At 39.8% G+C, this 11485-nt stretch overlaps 1 pseudogene; it reads right to left on the bottom strand.

Moving 5' to 3' along the window:
• Positions 1-2225: 2225 nt before the first annotated feature.
• LOC129037499 (small ribosomal subunit protein eS19-like) lies at positions 2226-3002 on the bottom strand (annotated as a pseudogene).
• Positions 3003-11485: the final 8483 nt, after the last annotated feature.

Here is an 11485-nt window from a genome sequence, read left to right as displayed (position 1 = left end):
AACGGTTTGTGAGCATAAATGATGATTCCACGTACAGGTTTGACTCATAAAAATTTCTCACACATGTTTTTCTATGCCTTTAAATTAAAAAAAAAGTTTTACTGTCTTCAGTTGATTTGGATGTTGACACTCAGGGCAACCTTGGAAGTCACATGATGAAAGTGACAGAATGGCATCAGCTTAGGATCCTGAATGACCACAAAGAGATGAGTTGTCCTGCTGACCTAAGCGCTCATCTAGGACTGTTACTTGAGGGAAGAAATACATGTCTATGAAGTTCAGCTACCATGGTGATGCCTGATAGAACAGATGGGTGTGCATGTAAAACACCCACTGAGGACTTCCAGAAACATTTGGTTGGGGGGTGGAGAAGGCATGTTTTATAGGAACCCAAGGACTTTTATTAAAAAATGGGAATATAAGCCATAACCTTTTAGCTGCTCTTCAAGTCATCCCTTGCACCTGCATGCTGATGAGGTCTGAGGAAACTTGGGCTACATGTATTATTTATTTGTTTGTTTGTTTATTTATGTATTTTTGAGACAGGCTCTCACTTTCTTGCCTGTGCTGGAGTGCAGTGGTATGATTTTGGCTCACTGCAACCTCAACCTTCTGGGTGCTCAGTTGATCCTCCCACCTCAGTCTCCCAAGTAGCTGGGACTAAAGGTGCATGCCACCACACCCAGCTAACTTTTGCACACATTGTAGATAAGAGGTTTTGCCATGTTGCCCAGGCTGGTCTTGAACTCCTGGACTCAAGCCAACCCATCCCACCACCATGGCCTCCCAATGTGCTGGGATTATAGGTATCAGCCACCATGCCCAGATGTACATGCATTTTTTTTTAAACTTATTTTTTAAATATGTATTTAATTAGGAAAGTTAAGAAAAAATACCAGTGTATACATAATGAAATGGGGAGGTATAAATAAATCTAAAAATGTGGGCAGAAAAGAACAAATTTATATAGAAGGTAAAAACCCAGGAAGATGCTGTACACATGAGCCATTGAAACCTACACAGTTTTTGAAAATTGAGCAAAAGTTTAACTCTGATTTTCCTACCAACCAAAGTGATTTGTCAATTGATTAATCCACAAGTCTCTTATCTCTGCAAATATTTCCTTCAGCAATTATTTCTGAAAGAAATTTCTCAATGTCTCTTTATATAGGAAACAGCGCCCTCAGCAATATCCCTAAGAAAATACCAGAATGGGATTTACAGTGCTGCCTCAAGATGAACTGAAAGGACATTGAATCAAAACAAACTTTAGGAAAAGAGAATCTAAACAGGGATTGGGAGAGACAACTGGACAATGGGATGTCGGTGATGACAGCCCCACTTGATCCAGGAATTAAACCTGTGTCCAGAAAAATCTTTGGAATTTCTGTCTTTCAAATAGTCTTTCATTCATATCCTTGCTCTTCATGAGGCTTTTTACAAGTTGGGCAGCAGGTGATTTTCAGGAGCTTTCTCAGTAACTACTATAGGCTCCCATCTTCCATTTGCCCACATGGCTGCAATAACTGCTGGAAAAAAATAACTTCTCTATTGCCATCTGAGTCTTGAGGGAGTTCTTTTCATGAAGAAAATTTAACTTAGAACCATAGTTATAAGGGATTCTGGGAAATGCATTTCTGAGCTTCTCCCCTGTGATGCTGAGCAGGGCACAGAAAGAGGAAGATACAGTGCTGAGTGGATAACAGATCATCTGGCACACTTTGGTATATGGGGCAGATTTCCAATATGGCAAGCCACCAGACAGGCAAACTGAATTTACCAACAATAGGTAGTTATAACATTTTTTTTTTTTTGAGACTGAGTCTGTCACCCAGGCTGGAGTGCAGTGGCACGATCTCGGCTCACTGCAACCTCTGCCTCCTGGGTTCAAGCTATTCTCTTGCCTCAGCCTCCCGAGTAGCTGGAATTACAGGCACTAGCCATTATACCAGGCTAATTTTTTTATTTTTAGTAGAGACAGGGTTTCACCATGTTGGCCAGGCTGGTCTCAAACTGCTGACCTCAAGTAATCTGCCCACCTCGGCCCCCAAAGTGCTGGGATTACAGGCTTGAGCCATGACGCCCAGCAACATTTTTTGATTAAAAACATCTGATACGGTGTGGCTCTGTCCCCACTCAAATCTCATCTTGAATTGTAGCTCCCATAATTCCTATGTGTCATGGGAGGTAATTGAATCATGGGGGTGAATTTTTCCTGTGCTGTTCTAATGCTTCTTGTTGGCAGCTGCCACCTGTCTGGTGATTCTGTCCAGATCTCTCGTCCCTGAGGTGTCAGTTTGCAGCCCCCATCTTGGTCCTTTTCCACCATTTTCAGCCCCTCCAGGGCTTGGAGGACCCAGCAGGCCATTATCCTGGAGCCTCGGCTGAAGTGGCTGGGCATGACGCTTTTACTCTGATGTCCCCCATAGATCTTGGTCATGGAATCAACCCCAGCACCACCCTGTAGGTACGGGTGCTGTGCTGTGGAAGCAGCTCATGTGTAGAACCACTTTTCATCATAGGGAGGAAGCTCTTTGCGCTTGGCCAGCTTGACGGTGTCCACCCATCCAGGGACTTTCAGCTTCCTGGACTTTTTGAGAAAGGCTGCCAGAGCTCTAATGAACTCCTGCTGGTTCACGTTCTTTTTTTTTTTTTTTTTTTGAGATGGAGTCTCACTCTGTTGCCCAGGCTGGAGTGCAGTGGCACGATCTAGGCTCACTGCAAGCTCTGCTTTCCAGGTTCATGCCATTCTCCTGCCTCAGCCTCCGAGTAGCTGGGACTACAGGCGCCCGCCACCACACCTGGCTAATTTTTTGTATTTTTTAGTAGAGACGGGATTTCACCATGTTAGCCAGGATGGTCTCAATCTCCTGACCTCGTGATCCGCCCGCCTTGGCCTCCCAAAGTGCTGAGATTACAGGTGTGAGCCACTGTGCCTAGCCAGTTCATGTTCTTTACAGTAATTCCCCAGGCATTGTGCAGCCTCCGTGCTGCCAGCCAGGGGAAAGGGATCAGATGGTTTTATAAAGCGCAGTTCCTCTGCACACACTCTCTTGGCTGCTGCCATGTAAGATGTGCCTTTGCTCCTCATTTGCCTTCTGCCATGATTATGAGGCCTCCCCAGCCTAGTGGAACTGTGAGTCCATTAAACCTCCTTCCTTTATAAATTACCCATACTCAGGTAATTTATAATTACACATACTTGGGTAATATGAGGATAGACTTTATAGCAGCATGAGGATAGACTAATACAACACCTCAAAAACAAAATTAGATGCGGAAATTAAAGCAAAATTGTATTAGAATTCTTAAAAGTGTATGTGGCATGCTGATTATAGTTAATAATGTATCATATACTCAAAAATTGCTAAGATAGTAGATCTTAAATGTTTTCACGAAAAAAAGTGAGGTGATGAATATGTTAATTAGCTTGATTTAATTATTTTGCAATGTACACATAATATTAAAACATCACACTCTACCTCACAAATATATACAATTTTTATTTGTCATCTAAAAAAAAAAAAAAAAAAAAACAATTTAGCTGGGCACGGTGGCTCACGCCTGTAACCCAGCACTTTGGGAGTTTGAGATGGGCTGATCACCTGAGGTTGGGACCTCGAGACCAGCCTGGCCAACATGGCAAAACCCCATCTCTAACAAAAAATACAAAAATTAGCCAGGCATGGTGGTGGGCGCCTGTAATCCCAGCTACTCAGGAGGCTGAGGTGGAAGAATTGCTTGGGTGACAAGAGTGAAACTCTGTCTCAAAATAAATAAATAAATAAATAAATGAATAAATAAAAATTTAAAAACCAGATATCGGTGATCGCCAGAGTGTTCACTACTTTAAGAATGTAATCTATTTGGCATTAGTTTCTGAAGTGCTAGTGCCTTATGTCTAAATATTCACAGAAATGGCTAAATCAAATGTTTGCTTGTGCAAAAAGTGTTATCTATATATAAATGCACAGGGAGAAAGATACACACCAATCTGAGAATAAAAGTACATCAGGAGAGGGGAGTAAGGTACTGTAGGACCAAAAGTAACTTTTATATAATTTACATTATTTAAAAATTATAAAATATAATTTTTTGTGTATTAATTCTGTAATTAGAAAAAATAGAGCTATCCCAGGATAATTAGTACCTAAAACTAATTTCTGTGATGCCGTATTCTGTGACAGCTCTTGAAGTCAGCAAATAATGAAGAGCTTGAGTTCTACTACAATTTCTGCATTAGCATGATATGGTATATGACTTTGCCTATTATTTTATGCTTGTAGGCCTGTTTTCCTGCTTGTAAAACAAGAGGATTGGAATAGATGGTTTCTAAGATCCTTCTCAGCACAGAAAGCCTATAATTCTAGGTTTTGTTGGAGTGAAATACTGGAAGCATGGAACAGTTCTAGGGGTGGGGAGATGGTACTCCAAGGATGGTCTCTGGGAAGCAGGGACTGCCTGAGGCTACTAGGAATTCAGAAAGTGGAAGGGTGGACAGTTGAAGCAACTTCGTATCTACTAAAATTTCACGGAAATTCAGCCTTTTCCTATGAGGCACTTGAGCTTGCACAGGGAAACCTGTCCTAATGTCTATTAACAGGGTTTAGTTTTAGCTGGTTTGCAACAGATTGCTCTATGGGTTAGTTATGGTGGGTATCCTTTCTGACTCTTTGGGTCTATGTTACATGGATTGTTGAATATAAATTCTAGCCATATGTCATACTTAGGTGCATCCAAAGAGAGATACTTTTTCCTTATATCCATTAGGAAGAATCTAGATGTGGAGTCTTGAGGTTTTCACCATTTTCTACTATTCAGGGATCAAATTTTGCTAACAGTTTATGTTAAAGCAGACGATCTACCCTTTTAGGGACTGAAAGACTGAAAGTGAATGTGAATATACTTCAAGTAAAAGTGAAACTAGATGAATTATTTATGCAATTTAAAGAGAAGAAACACATAAAGACTTTATAGCATATCAGTTGAAAAAAAATCTCTCAGTAAAAAAGCATATCAGCACAAAACAGCGTTAGTTTTCTGTTACTTGTTATAAAACATAATACATTTTCACACCACTTCTTGGGTAGTATTATTTATTTTGACATTTATTACACATCATTTATTTCCTGAATACTGCATGTTATACAGCAGAGTCTATTAGAGATACTGTGCTTTAAAAGCCCCAGAAAAATACTTAGAAAGATGGAAGACACAGGTATAGGAGCTGAAAAGTAATTCTGTATGTTCACAAATAGAAATGGTCAATATTAGGATGTTAATTTTCCCCCATTGACATAAATTCAACTCAAACCTAGTCAAAATACCAGTAGAATTTTTTTTGATAAGCTCATTATAAACTTTATGTGAAAATGCAAAGGATCTAGAAAAAAACAACAATTTTGAAAAAGATGAACAAAACTGGAAGACTTACACAGCCTAATTTCAAGACTTATGATAAAGTTACGGTAACTAAGATGGTGTAGTCTTGATGTAAAGATAAAAAAAATAAATTGAGACTCTGTCTTCCAACAACAACAACAAAAGATTAATGACTTCCCTTCTGGATTTCAGACTTGCATGGGGCCTGTATCCCCTTCGTTTTGGCCAATATCTCCTATTTGGAATGGGAGCATTTATCCAATGCCTGTAACCCCATTGTATCTTGGAAGTAACTAACTTTCTTTCTATTTTACAGGCTCCTAGGCAGAAGGAACTTGCCTTGTCTCAGATGAGACTTTGGACTTGGACTTCTGGGTTAACATTGGAATGAGTTAAGACTTTGGGGGAACTGTTGGGAAGGCATGATTGGTTTTGAAGTGTAAAAAGAACGTGATATTTGGGAGGGGCTGGGGCAGAATGATATGGTTTGGCTCTGTGTCCCCACCCAAATCTCATCTCAAATTGTAATCCCCATAATCTTCACGTGTCAAGGGAGGGAAATGATGGAAGGCAATTTGATTTTGAGGGTGGTTTCCACCATGCTGTTCTCATGATAGTGAGTGAGTTCTCATGAGATCTGAGGGTTTGACAGTTTCTCCTTCACATGCTCTCTCTTGCCTGATGCCATGTAAGACATGCCTGCTTCCCCTTCCGCCATGACTGAAAGTTTCCTGAGGCCTCCCCAGCCATGTAGGAACTGTCAATTAACCTCTTTTCTTTATAAATTAAAAAAATTAATCAATGGAACAGAATAAAATGTCTAGAAATAGACTCATGCATACACAGTCAATTGATTTAAGAAAAGGTATCAAGGCAATCCAATGCAAAAAGGATGATCTTTTCAACAAATGGCACTGAAGCAATTGGCTAGTTGTGTACAAAGAAGTGAACTTTGACCCTTACATCACATCATAAACAGAATTAAACCCCAAATAGGTCATAGATCTAAATGTCAGAGCTAAAAACTATAAAACTGTTAAACAAAAACATGTGAGAAAATCTTTTAGGTGGTGAGCTTCTTGTAGCTAGGGACCACCCCATCACTCTTCATTTGTTTTTCTCTCTCTTCAGCACCTACCCTGGCTCATAGAAGGTATCCAAGGAATGCTGGAATTCAGTGAGACCTTGCTTTGTGGCTCTGAGTGTGCTGATGGTCAGGGAACCTAGATTTGTGAGCTTATATTTCAAATCCCTGGTGTATTCCCCCAAGGTTTGGCTTCACTCCTTTTACACTGTACTGGTGGAGAATGGGGAGTTTCAGAAGCATCAACCCCCACTGGGTAATTCTTTGATGCCCCTCCCTTTGGGATTTGCCTACAGCATTTCTAACCTAAAAGAATGTGACCTCCAATACTGGGGCTCCAATCAGCGCTAGTAGATCCTACCCTAGGTTGAACCCAGTGTTATTGCTCCCTGGCCACCCATACTGAAACCCTGAGAAAACACAGTGTGCCAGAGCACTGAGGTTTATTGGTGCAAAGGTGGCTCAGCTCACGGTAAGGGTTGTTCCAAAAGAGTATAGTGAAAGGCACTTAAATCACCATAAGCAAGCAAAATATTTATTTTTAAAATATGCACAGGAAGGATTTGATACTATTTTTATTAGAGGAACAAACTCTCTTCATTTCCTGTTCTCTGAATTAGAGGCCTCCAATTTATTTGGCTCATAACCTAGACAAACCCTGGGAAGATATACTGCAACTTGGAATGCTTTTGACTTTTCCTTCTTTATAGCCTCACTATTATGCTACCTATTTTCTAAGCACTGGCAACATTTTCATGGAAAACTTGAGATGATCTAGTCTGGGTGGAGCCAGAACTAGAACCAGACCCAGGTGAGTCCTTGTGGAAAACTGTTATCATTTAACAAAATAGGTCCTACTCGCAACAGGAATACAGTTGCAGTTTTAGCATGTGTTAGAACTGAATGGTTGGAGATTAAGAAGGGTCACCTTGCTCAGAGCACACCTTGTACATCTGTGAACTTTAGATTCATGCCTTCTTAGTAGGCATCATGTCTTTTCCCTTGACGGATTTTCATTCTCTTCCATTGTGATTGAAGCACTGGTTTGTCTCATGGCAGTGGGTGCTTTACTTTCAGTGACACTTTTCTTCATGGAATACCGAAAGAGTATTGCCAGTTAAGCATCGTTTGATTCAGGTCAAGATTACTGTAAGCCAGGTGACTTCACCCAGAAGATGGACTGCTCTAGGATGTAGAGTTACTTTAGGACACCCTCCTACCACACTCAGCACTTCGCCGATTCTATTTCACAAACTCTAATGGTCACATATGACAATCATTTAAGCAAGAGCTGTGATAGTTACTATGTTGCTATATTGGAGGAATTCTTGATAATCACGTAATTTATTCCCATTTCCAAAATGACCATAGCTATATGCTTGGACATTGTATAAAAACATTATATTTGAGGGTTAAATTAGCAAAAATTATCTTCAAACAAACCTAGATTTGTATGTGTTACTTAACGGTAACGATGGGGATACATTCTGAGAAATACCTCCTTCAGCGATTTCATTGTTGTGTGAACATTATAGAGTGTACTTTCACAAACCTAGATGGTATAGCCCACTACTACCCAGGCTATATGGTATAGCCTATTACTCCTAGGCTTCAAACCTATACAGCATATTTCTGTACTGAATTGTAGGCAATTGTAACACAATGGGAAATATCGATGTATCTAAACATAGCCAAACATAGAAAAGGTTCAGTAAAAATACAGTATAAAAGATAAGAAGTGGATTGGGGGTGCTGGCTCATGCCGGTAATCCCAGCACTTTGGGAGGCCAAGGCGGGTGGATTACCTGATGTCAGGAGTTCAAGACCAGCCTGGCCAACATGTTGAAACCCTACCACTACTAAAAATACAAAAATTAGCAGAGCGTGGTGGCAGGTGCCTGTAATCCCAGCTACTCGGGAGGCTGAGGCAGGAGAATAGCTTGAACCCGGGAAGCAGAGGTTGCAGTTAGCCAAGATCATCCCATTGCACTCCAGCCTGGGGGACAAGAGCAAGACTTCATCTTAAAAAAAAAAAAAAAAAAAAGACAAGAAGTGCTATATCTGTATGGGATATTTACTGTGAACGGCTTGCAGGACTGGAAGTTGCTCTGGGTGAGTCAGTGAATGAGTATTGAGTGAATGTGAAGGCCTAGGACACTACTGTTCACTACTGTAGACTTTATAAACACTGTACACTTAGGCTACACTAAATTTCTAAAAGATATATTTCCTTCTTTGAGAATAAATTAACCTTAGCTTACTGTAAGTATTTTACTCTATAAAGTTTTTAATTTTTTAAACTTTTGATGCTTTTATAATAACACTTAGCTTAAAACTCATAGTGCACAGCTATACAAAAGTATTTTCTTTCTTTATGTTTTTGTTCCATATGTTTTCTTCTATTTAAATTTTTTACCTTAGTTTTTCTTTTGTTTGTTAAAAACTAAGACCACACACATACATCAACCTAGGCTTACATAGGGTCAGGATCATCAATATCGCTGTCTCCCACCTCCACATTTTGTGCCACTGGAAGGTCTTCAGGAGTAATACCATGCATGGAGCTGTCATTCCCTATGAGAACAATACCTTCTGGAGTACCTCCTGAACAACCTGCATGAAGCTGTTTTACAGTTAATATTTTTTCATAAGTAGATGATGCACATGGTAAAATACCAATAAAAAGTATAGTATAGTAAATACATAAACCAGGAGCATAGTCACTTATTGTCATTATTATTACTATACATAATTGTATGTGCTACACTTTTAAAGGACTGAAAGCACGTAGATTTGTTTACACCAGCCTCACCACAAACATGTGAGTAATGCATTGTGCTATGACTCGGAGATGGCTGCAAAGTCACTGGGCAATAGGAATTTTTCAACTCCATTGTAATCTTTTGGGACTACCATTGTACATGTGGTGTATCATTGATCAAAATGTCATTATGCAGTGCACGACTGTATATACATATATGAAACGCACATGTACATAGGTTTTTTTTTGTTTGTTTGTTTTTACATCTTTCAACAGGCTTCATAAAGTCAAGATCTTTTTGTCTCTCCTCACTGCCCACTGCTCCAGATACTTTAAGAGTAGCTGGCACATTGGCCCAAGTCAAGCAGAAGAAGGGCTGAATGTTTCATCTGTGGATTTCTAAGAACTTAAATTTTATACTACTTCCACATTCTCTGCTACTGCTATAACATTGAGGCTTTTTTTGTAAGCTAGTGTTCAAAAATCACTGCTAAGAAAGCAATGTATGTTGATAGGTTCTAATGTGAACTAGGGGCAATTCCACCTGAAGTTGGTGGTGGCTTCTATGGTGCCTGAGTTGCCTTCAGTGCTGGAGTTTCACCTTGTGAATTAAGATCTGCTAGGGCTGCTATAACAAAATACTATGCACTGGGTGACTTAAACAACATACATTTGTTCTTCACAGTTCTGGAGGCTGGAAGTCCAAGATCAAGGTGCCAGCAGGGTTTGATTTCTGGTGAGGGTTCTCTTCCTGGTTTGCAGATGGCTGCCTTCTTGCTGTGTCCTCATGGTGGAGAGAGAGAGGCCTCTGGTCTCTTCCTCTGTACAAGGGCATCAATCTCATTATGGGGGCTCCAACTTCAGGACCTCATCTAAACCTAATTACTGCCCCCTCCAAAGGCTCCACATCTATTCCATCACATTGGGGATTAGGACTTCAACATATGAATTTTGGAGTGACACACATATTAAGTCCATAGTATACTTCTTGCCCCTAGTTGCATGTTGGTTCTTTCTATGACTTTACTGAACACAAAGCATAGCAACCTGAATAAGATTGTAATTATGTTTCTCATCATTGATCCCCAGGAATAAAAGGCCTTGTGAATTTTAATTCTTATAAATTTTGCCTTAAGAGAATATTACATGGCTATGATTAAAGTCTAGCATCCAGAGAGGTCTATGTTAAGAATTCTTCAATATTAAATTTATTGGGGATACCCTGAATAGCACACTGGTAGGAGTTATATTTTTAAACTGTGTAGGCTGGGAGGATTTTACTATTTACTTATGGTATAAACAGATTTTTATCCAGCACTTACCAACAACTTGACCTACATTTCACATGGTACAACAAAAAATTTCAATGAAAAATAGAAAACAAGAGTACTGGATTTAAAGCCAAGAATATTTAAGAGAGGGGGTGTTTATAGGTACTTCTCTTCTATTTACTGTCTTAAAAATGGATGTAATACCAAAGAAGTTTCTAGGATTTTATTTCTGCCCACATTTAAAATGTTCTGAATACCACCAATGCATGTGGTTTACTTTCATAAAATGTTTACAGAACACAGTTAAACAGCATCCAATTTCTGGGGTTAAACTCAGAATATTATGTGTTTTACTGAAGTAGAGTGTGATCTCTTGAGTAAAGCTGGACAGTAGGGGCATTTATACTGTGCTTTTAAGTTCTAAGCCAATTCCATTAATTGTATTGGTGCTCCAATCCATATTTTAGTAATAGCCACTGTGGCAAATGATATTTATTGTTCTTTCATCTTTCTATTTTGGGTGAAGGACAAATATTGTCATATATTTTGAAAACCTTTTGGAAAACCCGGAAAGAAATAGACTTCTTTTTCTTCCACTGTGCCAGCCCTCTTGATACAGTTTTTGAAACTCAGTCAATATTTTACCATTAGAGTACATTTCAACTCAAAATAGCTGTATTTTGGCCAAGCGTGGTGGTTCATGCCTGTTATCCCAGCACTTTGGGAGGCAGAGGTGAGCAGATCACCTGAGTTCAGGAGTTCGAGACCAGCTTGGCCAACATGGCAAAACCTCATCTCTACCAAAAATACAAAAATTAGCCAGGCATGGTGGTGCGTGCCTGTAAACCCAGCTACTCGGGAGGCTGAGGCAGGAGAATCACTTGAATCCAGGACGTGGAGGTTGCAGTGAGCCGAGATTGTGCCACTGCACTCCAGCCTCGGCTACAGAGTGAGACTCCATCAAAAAAAAAAAAAAAAAAAAAAGCT

Source organism: Pongo pygmaeus, chromosome 4, assembly GCF_028885625.2.
Source record: "Pongo pygmaeus isolate AG05252 chromosome 4, NHGRI_mPonPyg2-v2.0_pri, whole genome shotgun sequence".
Taxonomy (NCBI): Eukaryota; Metazoa; Chordata; class Mammalia; order Primates; family Hominidae; genus Pongo; species Pongo pygmaeus.
Note: the sequence above shows the minus strand (reverse complement) of the source record. Positions and strands in the feature narration are given on the sequence as shown.